General features: G+C 42.3%; 1 long non-coding RNA gene across 1 annotated transcript in view; it reads right to left on the bottom strand.

Annotated features, from left to right (window-relative positions):
• LOC114883652 overlaps positions 1-17,734 on the bottom strand; it is a 60,401-nt gene that overhangs the window by 21,280 nt on the left and 21,387 nt on the right. The window contains exon 2 of the long non-coding RNA XR_003790634.1: positions 1,363-1,491. This is a non-coding gene — a long non-coding RNA (uncharacterized LOC114883652). The remainder of the gene's footprint in view (positions 1-1,362; positions 1,492-17,734) is intronic.

The raw sequence follows: 17,734 nt of genomic DNA, 5'->3' as shown, positions 1-17,734 counted from the left end.
CTGGGCCTCTGATGTGCTTCCGTCTACGTATATTAGTGGACATGACGGCCTCTGACCCAGATAAAACTGAGGTTAATCCTGACTTTTCACTGTCTGATCTCAACCTAAGATGGATACTCTTTGTTTAAATTTCTCAAGTTATGACAGACTTTTCCTAAACAACAGCCTAATTTTATTAATTCTTCTCTCTGTTCGCTTTTAGGCCTTCCAGGGATTAGCCCAATTTATAAAGGAATCTTTATGAAGAAATCGAACTCTTCATAGCACTCAGTTTTCAGATAAATTATTTCTATGTTTTAGCAGGAAGAAATGATTGTTGGTGTTAGACTTACAGATTGGGTTTCACCAAACATGTCATATCTGTAGTAATTTAACTAGACAACTTTTAAAGTGCCCTTGAACCCATCAGATTGCCAAAATATATTTATAATCCACATATACATGTTGATAAATTTTCAACCCCCCAAAAGTACTTTTATCCTGGATTTTATTGTAAAGATTTTTATAGTTGCTTTATCATTTCCCATAAATTTTCTTTGAAAATAACACTTTTACAGTAAATTATTTGTAAGCAAACAATCATGTTCAAAACAGTATATAATGTGAACTTTTCCTATTTTGAAGAAAATGTAATGAGAGCTTTTTGCAAAAATTGTTAGTATTTGACTGTTATACATAATTTTTAGTAAGAGTATCACAGATATTATGTTATGGCATAGAAATTCAGTTAAAATAAAATTCTGAATCTAAACATACATAAAGGTGTGCCTATTAATTCTAAGTAAGGAGGAGAGATTAAGGACTGAGAAAAAGGTACTACATTGTATTTTTATGAAACTACACAACTTTCAAAAATGCATTCTTATCAGTTACATAATTTCAATCTACTAGACTCCTTTGAGGTACTTAGGATATACTTGTAATGATTTTCTTTCTCACCTTTAAGATCTTTATTTTCCCCATCTGATTATTAAATATATGCTCACTTAATTTTTTTCAAACAACCCAGTAAGTATAAGGAATAAAGTAAAAGCCACTGGGTGTCTCACCCCCAACGTTCATATCCATCCTTTTAGATGTTTTCTATGCATGTACATGTAATATGTACAAGAATGGGATCTCATTAGCACAGTATCATAAACACCCTGTATCCATTTTCTATTGCTGTAGAACAGTTTACCAGCATTCCAAGACCCAGTCCTTGTAAAGTTATGTGGTCCTCTGAGGAATTAGGAAGTTTACCTCTTTATCATTCCCACCATCCTTGTGTATATAAACATCTCCATCATGGTTATTATTTTCCCAGCATCTGAATGCCATGTTATACCTCTGGCAGCTAAAGTTCTTGAACAAAAATCTTACCTTAAAGCTCAAATCCAATTGGCTGGCTCCAAGCCTGGATCCCCTTTCTAGGACAAGGGGTGGTGGTCCTTTGGGAGACTGGAGACACGCAGGCAGCAGAGGACAGCTGAGATGGGGGAGCTGACGAGCCTGTGAAGTGGGATAAGAGAGAGGAAAGTGCAAATTAATTCATAAAAGTAAAACCGGCCTTCCATGTATTTTACTCAGTGGTTTCCAACAAGAGCCAAACTGCTCAGCCTGGGCTATACACAGGAGGGCCTATTTTTTCTTGTTAAGTCCCCGACATAGGGGAGTTGATGTACAGCCCCCTTTCAAGCCGGGAAACATGCCCTCTAACGACAGTCTATGGGAATCTGCTTCTTCATAGGAAAATAGCAAGGCAGAGACAGGACGCGCAGGAGATGGGCAGGCTGCCCCCTTATCACTCAGGGATCACTTTCATTGCCAGAGATTTCCTGCCTCTCAAACGTTAAAGCACCACAGACAGGAGCCTCGCCTGGTGCCTTTGCCCTTGTGCGTCTTTCCAAGCTGGGAACGCTGTCTGGCAGGATCCAGAAACACTAACAGGTTTGTAGTCTTTGACACAGCGTATCAGATGCTGTGGCTTGGCTCAGAGGCTGAGCTCCTTCCTGTGTCTTTGAGCTCTGGAAGGTGAAATGCCACATTTCCAGATGGCCTTGCAGACACAGCCCCAGGTGTTAGCTCTGTCCCCCAGACGCCTGCGTTCAGAACTGAGTCAGGAGGCAAGAGGACAGGATATGGGGTTCCCGTCTCCCGGCACAGCTAAGGCAGCAGGACCTCACAGCAGGCCACTGCCCGGCTGGGTGAGTCTGCTTCTTCTGGCAGAAATAGGGAAATGCGGGGCTGGAAACTGTCCCCAGCCCTGTGGAAAACGCTCCATCCACATTTTCAGTCATGCCAACCATTTGGAAACCACGGAATACATGATAAAAATGTTTTTTGCTTAAACTAGCCAGAGTAGTTTCCGTTATCTGCAACTGAATGCCCACCAGCCCAGGTATGTCGGGGTCTCTAAGACCACCCTTGGGCTTCATGGGTCGCTGGAAGGACTCAGAGGACCAGAAGTTGTTCTATTCACAGTTACAGATTATTATAGCAGAACGATAGAGCAAAATCTCAAAGGGAAAGTCACGTGGGCAAAGTCTGGGGGAAACCAGACACAAGCTTCCGAGAGTCCTCTCCCAGCAGTGCCACGGGACTCACTTAATTCCTTCAGCAAGGATGGGTGACACCGTGGCTGCAAGACTGCCCCACCTGCCGCAGAGGGAGAGCAGGTGTTCAGCATAAACCACCTGCAGAAACCATGACAGCAGGGATCAGCCCCCAGGCATGCAGAACACTCCTCCAGTCTGTGTACCCCGAAAGCTCGGCCGTCAGGAGCCAGCCAAGGGCGGACATGGAAGCAGCCCGTTCCTGGGTATGTGCATGGTCCCAGGGACCCAGAGCTGCTGCCTTAACCCTCTCCTGCCCACCAGGAATGCCACTTCTGGACAGGTAAATATGCAAGACACTAAAAACTACAAAGAGAGTAATTGTAATTTAAAACAGCCAAAACCTGGGGGTGGGAGTAGAGGTTTGGTGACTAGAGGTCTCACGATAGGAAGATGTTACATCAATTATGGTTCATCCACTTAACTAAGTTTTAGGCCACCACTAAACACCAGTATGGTAAAATGATTATATGGGATGAAAAGTCAGGGTATAAAAGTGTACACAAACTGTTACCTCACTGCCCGATGTACAGTGAGGCCAAACAATACCAAAACATTGGAGTTTGGAGCAGACAAAGGTTTACTGCAGGGCACCGCAAGGAGACGGATGACTCAAGCCTTAAAAACCCTTATGTCCCTGAAAGCTTTCAGCAAAGCCCCCTTACAGGAAAGGTGAGGGAGGGGCGTAGTTAGTTGTTGCAGGCTTCTTGGTGTCAGATCCGTTGTTGTTGAGGTCGGGTCATGGTCAGGTCACAATGTTCCTGTAAACCTCCCCCACATGCCGCAGAGCTGCTGGGCCCATGAGCCATGGCCGCAGAGCCTGCGTGCCCGGAGCCTGTGCTCGGCAACGGGAGAGTCCACGGCAGTGGGAGGCCCGCGTACAGAAAAAAAAAAAAAGAAAGGTCAAGGTCCCAAGGCTCGACTTTCGCCCTCCGAGGTCCAGGCTCTGGCTAAAAGGAAGGGGTCCCTGCGGGGGGCTGGGGAGGGGGTGCATACCCTGCCCTGGAGCCTTCGTCCAGCACCAGGTCTGGGTCCTCCCACCAGTGCCCAGGCTCTGCTGAAGAGGCAGATCTCAGTTGGCGGCACCCTCAGGGCCGGGTCCCCAGACCCTGCCCAGCCGTCATCACTGAGGGAGCCAGGCGCCCAGAACCCAACTGGCCCTCAGGCTCCTCAGGCCACACAGATGACAAAGTCAGGTCCTGCAGACTGTGTCCCATCCAAACTGCTGCTGCCATTAGTCACAGTGGCGGGGATGGGGATGAGGGTCACCGCCGCCTCAGGGCCTGGGCCGGGCCAGTGGGTGGCCTTGGTGAGGGCTCTGGAGCCCTGCAGGACACAACCCCAGTCTGTTCCCTGGGCCCCCCAGCTCACCTGCCAGGCCCGAGGCCGGGTGAGCTGGAGGGCCCCAGGGAGAAGGCCAAGATCCGCCTCTTACCTCACTCTCGCCTGAGGAGCACTGGCTGAATGGGCCCACTAACGGTGGCTCATTGACAGCTGGTCACTTGGGGGAGGGGCCCATAGCGGTGCCAACAAATGGTCGAGTGGGACCTCTGACACAGCTCTAACCATGGTGTTTGTGGTCTCCCGGTAACCACTGCCTGGTAACAGCATGGGGAGGGGGTGATAACAGCAATGGCTGTGCTAGGGGCTGCACGCTGCTGTGCTATTACAATTCCCCCGTTTTCTTGATACTCCTCAGTCTTGAGGAGAGCACGTGGGTATGTTTTGGACAGAGTGGCTAATCATAAACTCGGCAGAGGAATTCGGTTTTGGTGGGACTTGGTCTCCACTTCCAATCCTGTTTCAACCTTCCCCAAGTCTTTCAGGGAATCGGACGATGACTGCTCTAGCTAATTCCTGCTGAAATGGGGTGTAGTCCTACCTTGATTTGGGGAATGGATACCACGTTGGAAATATTCCCAAGTTCCAAGTCCTGGATCCAAGTCTTATATAAGAAAGATCTTGCATAAGGGATTCAGGAAAATAAGACTGAAAACCAGTCTGGATCTTGCACTCTGTGGGAGACTGGTTGCCAGATAGCCAGACTCACAGAAGTATAATTTACCAAATTACTGTAAGTCATGAGTAACTTGAGGGGAAGGGCTTCCCTATATCTGGAGAACACAGATCCAAATCAGGAATATTCCAGACAAAACCCATAAACATAACCATATACACCAGTTTACACGATAACCAATCCTTTTACTTTTTATGAAGCCATCAGATCTTCCATTAGGATTTTAAATTTCTTACTCAGTTCAGCGGTATATCTGAAATTTACTCTAGATCTGTGTTTGTCAGAAAGTCTTTCCTATGAATCTTCTTGAAAATGAAGCACTTTAACATCTTTATTAGATTATAATTGCTTTACAATGGTGTGTTAGTTTCTGCTTTATAACAAAGTGAATCAGTTATACATACACATATGTCGCCACATCTCTTCCCTCTTGCATCTCCCTCCCTCCCACCCTCCCTATCCCACCCCTCTAGGTGGTCACAAAGCACCAAGCTGATCTCCCTGTGCTATGCAGCTGCTTCCCACTAGCTATCTATTTTACGTTTGGTAGTGTATATATATCCACGCCACTCGCTCACTTTGTCCCAGCTTACCCTTCCCCATCCCTGTATCCTCAAGTCCATTCTCTAGTAGGTCTGCATCTTTATACCCATCTTGTCCCTAGGTTCCTCTGACCATTTTTTTTTCTTTTTTTAGGTTCCATATATACGTGTTAGCATACTGTATTTGTTTTTCTCTTTCTGACTTACTTCACTCTGTATGACAGTCTCTGGGTCCATCCACCTCACTACAAATAACTCAGTTTCATTCCTTTTTATGGCTAAGTAATATTCCACTGTATATATGTGCCACATCTTCTTTATCCATTCATCTGTTGATGGACACGTAGGTTGCTTCCATGTCCTGGCTATTGTAAACAGAGCTGCAATGAACATTTTGGTACATGACTCTTTGAATTATGGTTTCCTCAGGGTATATGCCCAAAACAGGGATTGCTGGGTCGTATGGTAGTTCTACTTTTATTAGTTTTCTAAGGAACCGCCATACTGTTCTCCATAGTGGCTGTTATCATTTACATTCCCACCAACAGTGCAAGAGTGCTCCCTTTTCTCCACACCCTCTCCAGCATTTATTTTTTCTACATTTTTTGAAGATGGCCATTCTGACCGGTGTGAGATGATATCTCATTGTAGTTTTGATTTGCATTTCTCTAATGATTAATGATGCTGAGCATTCTTTCATGAGTTTGCTGGCAATCTGTATATCTTCTTAGCAGAAATGTCTATTTAGGTCTTCTGCCCACTTCCGGATTGGTTTGTTTGTTTCTTTGTTATTGACCTGCTTGTAAATTTCAGAGACTAATCCTTCGTCAGTTGCTTCATTTGAAAATATTTTCTCCCATTTTGAGGGTTGTCTTTTCGTCTTGTTTATGGTTTCCTTTGCTGTGCAAAAGCTTTTAAGTTTCATTAGGTCCCATTTGTTTATTTTTGTTTTTATTTCCATTTCTCTAGGAGGTGGGTAAAAAAGGATCTTGCTGTGATTTATGTCATAGAGTGTTCTGCCTATGCTTTCTTGTAAGACTCTGATAGTGTCTGGCCTTACATTTAGGTCTTTATTCCATTCTGAGCTTATTTTTGTGTATGGTGTTAGGGAGTGTTCTAATTTCATACTTTTACATGTACCTGTCCAGTTTTCCCAGCACCACTTATTGAAGAAGCTGTCTTTTCTCCACTGTATATTCTTCCTCCTTTATCAAAGATAAGGTGACCATATGTGCGTGGGTTTATCTCTGGGCTTTCTATTCTGTTCCATTGATCTATACGTCTGTTTTTGTGCCAGTACCATACTGTCTGGATTACTGTAGCTTTGTAGTATAGTCTAAAGTCAGGGAGCCTGATTCCTCCAGCTCCATTTTTCATTCTCAAGATTGCTTTAGCTATTTTGGGTCTTCTGTGTTTCCATACAAATTGTGGAATTTTTTGTTCTAGTTCTGTGAAAAATGCCAGTGGTAGTTTGATAGGGACTGCATTGAATCTGTAGATTGCTTTGGGTAGTAGAGTCATTTTCAAAATGTTGATTCTTCCAATCCAAGAACATGGTATATCTCTCCATTTATTTGTATCATCTTTAATTTCTTCCATCAGTGTCTTATAACTTTCTGCATACAGGTCTTTTGTCTCCTTAGGTAGGTTTATTCCTAGATATTTTATTCTTTTTGTTGCAATGCTAAATGGGAGTGTTTTCATAATTTCACTATCAGATTTTTCATCATTAGTGTATAGGAATGCCAGAGATTTCTGTGCATTAATTTTGTACCAGCTACGTTACCAAATTCATTGATTAGCTCTAGTAGTTTTCTGGTAGCATCTTTAGGATTCTCTATGTATAGTATCATGTCATTTGCAAACAATGACAGCTTTACCTCTTTTCCGATTTGGATTCCTTTTATTTCTTTTTCTTCTCTGATTGCTGTGGCTAGAACTTCCAAAACTATGTTGAATAATAGTGGTGAGCGTGGGCATCCTTGTCTTGTTCCTGATCTTAGAGGAAATGTTTTCAGTTTCTCACCATTGAGGATGATGTTGGCTGTGGGTTTATCATACATGGCCTTTATTATGTTGAGGAAAGTTCCCTCTATGCCTACTTTCTGGAGGGTTTTTATCATAAATGGGTGTTGAATTTTGTCAAAAGCTTTCTCTGCATCCATTGAGATGATCATATGGTTTTTTCCTTCAATTTGTTATTGTGGTGTATCACGTTGATTGATTTGGGTACATTGAAGAACGCTTGCATTCCTGGAATAAACGCCACTTGATCATGGTGTATGATCCTTTTCCTGTGCTGTTAGATTCTGTTTGCTAGTATTTTGTTGAGCATTTTTGCATCTATGTTCATCAGTGATATTGGCCTGTAGTTTTCTTTCTTTGTGACATCTTTGTCTGGTTTTGCTATCAGGGTGATGGTGGCCTCGTAGAATGAGTTTGGGAGTGTTCCTCCCTCTGCTATATTTTGGAAGAGTTTAAGAAGGATAGGTGTTAACTCTTCTCTAAATGTTTGATAGAATTCGCCTGTGAAGCCATCTGGTCCTGGGCTTTTGTTTCTTGGAAGATTTTTTTTTTTTTTTTTTTGCAGTACGCGGGCCTCTCACTGTTGTGGCCTCTTCCGTTGCGGAGCACAGGCTCTGGATGCGCAGGCTCAGCGGCCATGGCTCACGGCCCCAGCCGCTCCGCAGCATGTGGGATCTTCCCGGACCAGGGCACGAACCCGTGCCCCCTGCATCAGCAGGTGGACTCTCAACCACTGCGCCACCAGGGAAGCCCCTGTTGGAAGATTTTTAATCACAGTTTCAATTTCAGTGCTTGTGATTAGTCTGTTCATATTTTCTATTTCTTCCTGGTTCAGCCTCAGAAGGTTGTGCATTTCTAAGAATTTGTCCATTTCTTCCAGGTTGTCCATTTTATTGGCATAGAGTTGCTTGTAGTAATCTCTCATGGTCCTTTGTATTTCTGCAGTGTCAGTTGTTACTTCTCCTTTTTCATTTCTAATTCTATTGAGTCTTCTTCCTTTTTTTCTTGATGAGTCTGGTTAATGGTTTATCAATTTTGTTTATCTTCTCAAAGAACCAGCTTTTAGTTTTATTGATCTTTGCTATCGTTTCATTTCTTTTTCATTTATTTCTGATCTGATCTTTATGATTTCTTTCCTTCTGCTAACTTTGGGCGTTTTTGCTCTTCTTTCTCTAATTGCTTTAGGTGTAAGGTTAGGTTGTTTATTTGATATGTTTCTTGTTTCTTAAGGTAGGCTTGTATAGCTATAAACTTCCCTCTTAGAACTGTGTTTGCTGCATCCCATAGGTTTAGGGTCATTGTATTTTCATTGTCATTTGTTTCTAGGTATTTTTTGATTTCCTCTTTGATTTCTTCAGTCATCTCTTGGTTATTAAGTAGTGTGTTGTTTAGCCTCCATGTGTTTGTATTTCTTGCAGATTTCTTCCTGTAATTGATATCTAGTCTCATAGCGTTGTGTTCGGAAAAGATACTTGATACGATTTCAATTTTCTTCAATTTACCAAGGCTTGATTTGTGACCCAAGATATGATCTATCCTGGAGAATGTTCCATGAGCACTTGAGAAGAATGTGTATTCTGTTGTCTTTGGATGGAATGCCCTATAAATATCAATTAAGTCCATCTTGTTTAATGTATCATTTAAAGCTTTTGTTTCCTTATTTATTTTCATTTTGCATGATCTGTCCATTGGTGAAAGTGGGGTGTTAAGTCACCTACAATGATTGTGTTACTGTCGATTTCCCCTTTTATGGCTGTTAGTATTTGCCTTGTGTATTGAGGTGCTCCTATGTTGGGTGCATAAATATTTACAATTATTATATCTTCTGAAGATGAAGCACTTTTGCAAAGCATCAGCTTAACTGTCTATTAAAGACTTTAAAAGGCAAAGTTAAAGATCTGATTACAATGGTTTGCCAAAGAAGCTTAATCAAGTTGCAATGATATAACCAGACTTATGGCTGATAGATTATACCAGAGCATATCTACATTTCTGACACTTTATAATATCTATAGCAGTAACGTTTATCTGTACTGGATAATCTTAGAAGGCTTATCACTCCCTTTGACAATGCTTCCCAAGTAATTCAATACACCAAATAATACTTACTAAATATTCCTCCTTGACATGACTTAAGGGCCCCCTAAAGAATCCCAAAGTTAGCTGGAGGTCAAAAGAACCTTAATTAAAATTTGATATTCGGGAAGTTTGTCAAAATGTTTCAAAACACTTGGTCAAATAAGATCATCAGTCACTGTAAGACAATACTTGTTTCTTATCCAAAGTGAGAAGAGATCTTAAAAGCAAATACAGATTACTTAAAGGCAAGGAAGTTCATATAACCTCTTATCAAAAGCAGCATTCTAAATAAACTTGTACTCTTAGCAGAGAGGAACCAAATCTAGTCTTGCACCGCTTACTTTTTTTTTTTTTTTTTCTTGGTATGCGGGCCTCTCACTGTTGCGGCCTCTCCCGTTGCGGAGCACAGGCTCCGGACCCGCAGGCTCAGCGGCCATGGCTCACGGGCCTAGCTGCTCTGCGGCATGTGGGATCTTCCAGGACCGGGGCACGAACCCGTATCCCCTGCATCAGCAGGCGGACTCTCAACCACTGCACCACCAGGGAAGCCCGCAGAGCTCACTTTTAATAACAAAATCTATTTACCTAATTTTAATGTAATCTCAGCCAAACCGTGCACAAAACTCCATTTTTACTCAAAACACAGATCCTACTTCCTCACTTTATACTGAAAATTTTTTCATTCGATTTTTAGTAGCTTTAATTACATATATAGATTAGAATCCTCAACTCTTAAATACCTTAATTTTTAGAGAAAACCAAGAGGCAAGTAATTGTGAACTGTTTGTCATTCCAGCATTTTGATTGGAAATTTATGCTTTAGTTTTTCTCTCCTAAGAAGGCAAAGGTAGATAAAGTTAGATTTGCCCAGCAACCAGCGTTCAAATATTTTATCCTATTTGAAATGACCCAGATAGTCAATGAATGCTTGTCATTTAACTTAGTTCAGTTTCAAGTTACCAAAATCTAGATAGGCTATTCTAGATAGACTTAAAATTTCATCATATCAAGTTATTTTCCTTGCTGACAAATTTGCAACAGATATAAGGTCTTATTTGATTTCTAATAAAGCTAGGTACAACAGAAATGTTATACTTAACAAACCAACAAGCTTAAGCTAGCTGCAATACCAGATCAGATATCAACCCAGATCATGAGGCCCTGAAATTCATTTTGGCCCATTTTCTAAGTATTAGGAAGTATTTAATTTGTAAGCACTTACTTTAGAGTCAGTTAAATAGAGCTCATTTACAAGTTAATTCAGCAGTATTATAACCAAAAATGGTCCAAATCTGGAGAATGCCCCTCAAGGCGCTGCATTTGGGAAACAAATCTGAGTTTCCCATAGCCAGCATACCTAAACACAAGACCAAATCAAACATACACACAAGACCAAATCAAACGTACACACAAAGAACAAAGTCTACTTCCTACAGGACAAAAACAAAAGGGTGAAGTTCAACAATTTCCTTAACTTTTTCAAACAAAGACCCCTCTTTTTAACAACAAACAACATGCAAATGGAAAGATAGGGAATCGTGACCACAAATGTCATGGCAATTAACCTGGTAAATGCAAAACCAAAAATAAACGTTGGAATAAGTTTACTTAGTTAACTTCAAGCTTTTTCCAAGAAATATTTTTATTTTCTCAGGGTCAGAATTCTGAAAAAAAAGCATTTCATCAAGCCAGCTTTCTCTAACTGCATAGGCAAAAAAAAACCAGTTTGGGAATTCCAAAAGAGTTTCATCTTAACCAATTTTTCTTTAGAGTGTAAAAAATACAGTGCTCATGCAGTGTTTAAAAAATCTTCTTTCTGGGCTTCCCTGGTGGCGCAGTGATTGAGAGTCCGCCTGCCGATGCAGGGGACATGGGTTCGTGCCCCGGTCCAGGAGGATCCCACATGCCACGGAGCGGCTGGGCCCGTGAGCCACGGCCACTGAGCCTGTGCGTCCGGAGCCTGTGCTCCGCAACGGGAGAGGCCACAACAGTGAGAGGCCCGCGTACCGCAAAAAAAAAAAAAAAAAATCTTCTTTCTTTTATGCTAGGGGCACTATAAGATGGAATAGAGCTCTGATTATCACAGCAGGTGTTATCAAATACCAAACAAACAAATGCAGTGCAAAACGGTCTCTCAGGATCACAGTTCCCTAGCACCAAAAAGGAGATTCCCACCCACTGCAAACGGGAAATCCCAACCAAAGCTCCGCCACAGGCGGAGGATACCTGGTGTCATCACCCTTGAGCTCCGTTTTTCACCAAAGACGTCTCAACAAGCCAATGCAAGTACTGATTCACACACATACAATATACAAATAACAAACACGGTCCCACAAACAAAAGCACAAGCCAGAGCGGCTCACCCCAAAATGACATATACAAAAACACAAACAACAAATAAGCTACAGTCGCATAGACAGAAAATCAGAGGAAGTGTAGTCTAAAATTCCACTTCCACTCCCAGACGGAGGCCTCCAAACAGAGTGGTCCAGCTCTCAAGAGAACGGACCCAAAGTGGCTCACTTGCTGCAACAGAAGCAGCCCAAATGGAGTGGAGAGAATTCCCAGCCTGCGCAAGCTGGAGTGACTTACCCCCAAGCGACACCAAATGTGGACCACAGCTCCGGATGTTTCCCTGCTCCCAACAGCCTCGTGCACTGGGGCGGCTGACCTCTATCAGGGAGAGCCCCTCCGAGTTCCCTGGAGCAAATGAGCTCCAGCAGCTGCTGGGAACTCAGGAAAGGGGCTGCCCCTGGCTGGGGTCCACTGGCCACTGGCACAGACATCCTGGCTGGCTCGCTATAATTGTTACCAAAACACAAGTCCGTGTGCCTCATACACAAGAGAGGCCAAACAATACCGAAACGTCAGAGTCTGGAACAGAGAAAGGTTTATTGCAGGGCCATGCAAGGAGATGGGTGGCTCATGCCTTAAAAATCCCAAACTCAAGCTCGAGGAGAAGATGGCGGAAGAGTAAGACACGGACACCTCCTTCCTCCCCACAGATACATCAGAAATACATGTACACGTGGAACTGCTCCTATAGAACAGGTACTGAACGCTGGCAGAAGACCTCAGACTTCCCAAAAGGCAAGAAACTCCCCACGTACCTGGGAAGGACAAAAGAAAAAAGAAAAAACAGAGACAAAAGAATAGGGACGGGACCTGCACCAGTGGGAGGGAGCCGTGAAGGAGGAAAGGTTTCCACACACTAGGAAGCCCCTTCTCGAGCAGAGACTGCAGGTGGCGAAGGGGGTAAGCTTCAGAGCGGAGGAGAGCGCAGCAACAGGGGTGCGGAGGGCAAAACAGAGAGATTCCCGCACAGTGGATCGGAGCCGACTGGCACTCACCAGCCCTAGAGGCTTGTCTGCTCCCCTGCGGGGGGGGGGGGGGGGGGGGTGCGGCTGGGAGTTGAGGCTCGGGCTTCTGTCGGATCTCAGGGAGAGGACTAGGGTTGGCGGCGTGAACACAGCCTGAAGGGGGCTACTGGGCCATGGCTAGCTGGGAGCGAGTCTGGACCTGCCGAACAGGCAAGAGACTTTTTCTTGCCTCTTTGTTTCCTGGTGCGCGAGGAGAGGGGATTAAGAGCGCTGCTTAAAGGAGCTCCAGAGACAGGCGCGAGCCGCGACTAAAAGCGCGGACCCCAGAGACGGGCATGAGACGCTAAGGCTGCTGCTGCAGCCACCAAGAAGTCTGTGTGTGAGCACAGGTCACTATCCACACCACCCCTCCCCGGGAGCCTGTGCAGCCCGCCACTGCCAGGGTCCCGTGATCCAGGGACAACGTCCCCAGGAAAACGCACGGCACGCCTCAGGCTGGTGCAACGTCATGCCGGCCTCTGCCGCTGCAGGCTCGCCCCCCACTCTGTACCCCTCCCTCTCCCAGGCCTGAGTGAGCCTGAGCCCCAGAATCAGCTGCTCCCTTAACCCCGTCCTGTCTGAGCAAAGAAAAGACGCCCTCCGGAGACCTACATGCAGAGGCGGGGCCAAATCCAAAGCTGAACCCCAGGAGCAAACAAAGAAAAGAAAGGGAAATCTCTCCCCGCAGCCTCAGAAGCAGTGGATTAAAGCTCCACAATCAACTTGATGTACCTGCATCTGTGGAATACCTGAATAGACAACGAATCATCCCAAATTGAGGAGGTGGACTTTGAGAGCAAGATATATTATTTTTTCCCCTTGTCCTCTTTTTGCGAGTGTGTATGTGTATGTCTCCGTGTGAGATTTTGTCTGTATAGCTTTGCTTTCACCATTTGCCCTAGGATTCTGTCCATCCATTCTTTTTTTTTTGACTTTTTAAATTTTTTTCATAATTTTTATTTTAATAACTTTATTTTATTTTATCCTTTCTTTCTTTCCTTCCTTCCTTCTTTCCTTCTTTCATTCCTCCTTTCCTTCTTTCATTCCTCCCTTCCTCCTTGCTTTCCTTCCTTTCTTTCTTTCTTTCTTTTCTTCTTTGTTTCTTTCTTATTTTTTCTCCCTTTTATTTATTCTGAGGAGTCAGTGCTGTGTCTCTGAGGTGGGAGAGCCAACTTCAGCACACTGGTCCACAAGAGACCTCCCAGCTCCATGTAATATCAAACGGCAAAAATCTTCCAGAGATCTCCATCTCAACACCAAGACCCAGCTTCAGTCAACGACCAGCAAGATACAGTGCTGGACACCCTATGCCAAACAACTAGCAGGACAGAAACACAGCCCCATCCATTAGCAGAGAGGCTGCCTAAGATCATAATAAGGCCACAGACACCCCAAAACACACCACCAGACGTGGACCTGCCCACCAGAAAGGCAAGATCCAGCCTCATCTACCAGAACACAGTCAGTAGTCCCCTCCACTAGGAAGCCTACACAACCCACTGAACCAACCTTAGCCACAGGAGACAGATACCAAAAACAACGGGAACTACGAACCTGCAGCCTGCAAAAAGGAGACCCCAAACACAGTAAGATAAGCAAAACGAAAAGACAGAAAAACACACAGCAGATGAAGGAGCAAGGTAAAAACCCACCAGACTTAACAAATGAAGAGGAAATAGGCAGTCTATCTGAAAAAGAATTCAGAATAATGATAGTAAAGATGACCCAAAATCTTGGAAATAGAGAAAATGCAAGAAACATTTAACAAGGACCTAGAAGAACTATAGAGGAAACAAGCAATGATGAATACCACAATAAATGAAATTAATAATACTCTAGAAGGGATCAATAACAGAATAACTGAGGCAGAAGAACGGATAAGTGACCTGGAAGATAAAATAGTGGAAATAACTACTGCAGAGCAGAATAAAGAAAAAAAGAATGAAAAGAACTGAGGACAGTCTCAGAGACCTCCAGGACAACATTAAATGCACCAACATTCGAATTATAGGGGTCCCAGAAGAAGAGAAAAAGAAAGGGATTGAGAAAATATTTGAAGAGATAATAGTTGAAAACTTCCCTGATATGGGAAAGGAAATAGTTAATCAAGTCCAGGAAGCAGAGAGTGTCCCATACAGCATAAATCCAAGGAGAAACATGCCAAGACACATATTATTCAAACTATCAAAAATTAAATACAAAGAAAACATATTAAAATCAGCAAGGTAAAAACAACAAATAACACACAAGGGAATCCCCATAAGGTTAACAGCTGATCTTTCAGCAGAAACTCTGCAAGCCAAAAGGGACTGGCAGGACATATTTAAAGTGATGAAGGAGAAAAACCTACAACCAAGATTACTCTACCCAGCAAGGATCTCACTCAGATGTGATGGAGAAATTAAAACCTTTACAGACAAGCAAAAGCTGAGAGAGTTCAGCACCACCAAACCAGCTTTACAACAAATGCTAAAGGAACTTCTCTAGACAAGAAACACAAGAGAAGGAAAAGACCTACAATAACAAACCCAAAACAATTATGAAAATGCTAATAGGAACATACATATCGATAATTACCTTACATGTAAATGAATTAAATGCTTCCACCAAAAGACACAGACTGGCTGAATGGATACAAAAACAAGACTCATATATATGCTGTCTACAAGAGACCCACTTAGACCTAGAGACACATACAGAGTGAAAGTGAGGGGATGGAAAAAGATATTCCATGCAAATGGAAATCAAAAGAAAGCTGGACTAGCAATTCTCATATCAGACAAAATAGACTTTAAAATAAAGACTATTACAAGAGACAAAGAAGGACACTACGTAACGATCAAGGGATCAATCCAAGAAGAAGATATAACAATTGTAAATATTTATGCACCCAACATAGGAGCACCTCAATACATAAGGCAAAAACTAACAGCCATAAAAGGGGAAATCAACAGTAACACAATCATAGTAGGGGATTTTAACACCCCACTTTCACCAATGGACAGATCATCCAAAATGAAAATAAGTAAGGAAACAAAAGCTTTAAATGATACATTAAACAAGACGCACTTAATTGATATTTATAGGGCATTCCATCCGAAAACAACGGAATACACATTTTTCTTAGGTGCTCATGGAACATTCTCCAGGATAGATCATATCTTGGGTCACAAATCGAGCCTTGGTAAATTGAAGAAAATTGAAACCGTATCAGGTATCTTTTCCGACCACAACGCTATGAGACTAGATATCAATTACAGGAAAAGATCTATAAAAAATACAAACACATGGAGGCTAAACAACACACTACTTAATAACCAAGAGATGAGTGAAGAAATCAAAGAGGAAATCAAAAAATACCTAGAAACAAATGACAATGAAAACACAACGACACCTAAACCTATGGGATGCAGCAAACGCAGTTCTAAGAGGGAACTTTATAGCTATACAAACCTACCTTAAGAAACAAGAAATATCTCAAATAAACAACCTAACCTTACACCTAAATCAATTAGAGAAAGAAGAACAAAAAAACCCCAAAGTTAGCAGAAGGAAAGAAATTATAAAGATTAGATCAGAAATAAATGAAAAAGAAATGAAGGAAACAACAGCAAAGATCAATAAAACTAAAAGCTAGTTCTTTGAGAAGATAAACAAAATTGCCAAACCATTAGCCAGACTTATAAAGAAAAAAAGGGAGAAGACTCAAATCAATAGAATTAGAAATGAAAAAGGAGAAGTAACAACTGACCCTGCAGAAATACAAAGGATCATGAGAGACAACTACAAGCAACTCTATGCCAATAAAATGGACAACCTGGAAGAAATGGACAAATTCTTAGAAATGGACAACCTGCCGAGACTGAACCAGGAAGAAATAGAAAATATGAACAGACCAATCACAAACACTGAAATTGAAACTGTGATTAAAAATCTTCCAACAAACGAAAGCCCAGGACCAGATGGCTTCACAGGCGACTTCTATCAAACATTTAGAGAAGAGCTAACACTTATCCTTCTCAAACTCTTCCAAAATATAGCAGAGGGAGGAACACTCCCAAACTCATCCTACGAGGCCACCATCACCCTGATACCAAAACCAGACAAAAATGTCACAAAGGAAGAAAACTACAGGCCAATATCACTGATGAACATAGATGCAAAAATCCTCAACAAAATACTAGCAAACAGAATCCAACAGCACATTAAAAGGATCATACACCATGATCAAGTGGGGTTTATCCCAGGAATGCAAAGGTTCTTCAATATACGCAAATCAATCAACGTGATACACCATATTAAAAAACTGAAGGAGAAAAACCATATGATCATCTCAATAGATGCAGAGAAAGCTTTCGACAAAATTCAGCGGCAATTTATGATAAAAAACCTGCAGAAAGTAGGCCAAGAGGGAACTTTCCTCAACATAATAAAGGCTATATATGACAAACTCACAGGCAACATCGTCCTCAGTGGTGAAAAACTGAAACCATTTCCACTAAGATCAGGAACAAGAAAAGGTTGCCCACGCTCACCACTCTTATTCAACATAGTTTTGGAAGTTTTAGCCACAGCAATCAGAGAGGAAAAAGAAATAAAAGGAATCCAAATCGTTAAAGAAGAAGTAAATCTGTCACTGTTTGCAGATGACATGATACATACATAGAGAATCCTAAAGATGCTACCAGAAAACTATTAGAGTTAATCAATGAATTTGGTAAAGTAGCAGGATACAAAATTAATACACAGAAATCTCTGGCATTCCTATACACTAATGATGAAAAATCTGAAAGTGAAATTAAGAAAACACTCCCATTTACCATTGCAACAAAAAGAATAAAATATCTAGGAATAAACCTACATAAGGAGACAAAAGACCTGTATGTAGAAAATTATAAGACACTGATGAAAGAAATTAAAGATGATACAAATAGATGGAGAGATATACCATGGTCTTGGATTGGAAGAATCAACATTGTGAAAATGACTCTACTACCCAAAGCAGTCTACAGATTCAATGCAATCCCTATCAAACTACCACTGGCATTTTTCACAGAACTAGAACAAAAAATTTCACAATTTGTATGAAAACACAAAAGACCCCGAGTAGCCAAAGCA

This window comes from Monodon monoceros, unplaced genomic scaffold (assembly GCF_005190385.1).
Source record: "Monodon monoceros isolate NGI ecotype Baffin Bay Population unplaced genomic scaffold, NGI_Narwhal_1 Super_Scaffold_5, whole genome shotgun sequence".
Lineage (NCBI taxonomy): Eukaryota > Metazoa > Chordata > Mammalia > Artiodactyla > Monodontidae > Monodon > Monodon monoceros.
This window is presented reverse-complemented; position numbering and strand designations above follow the sequence as displayed.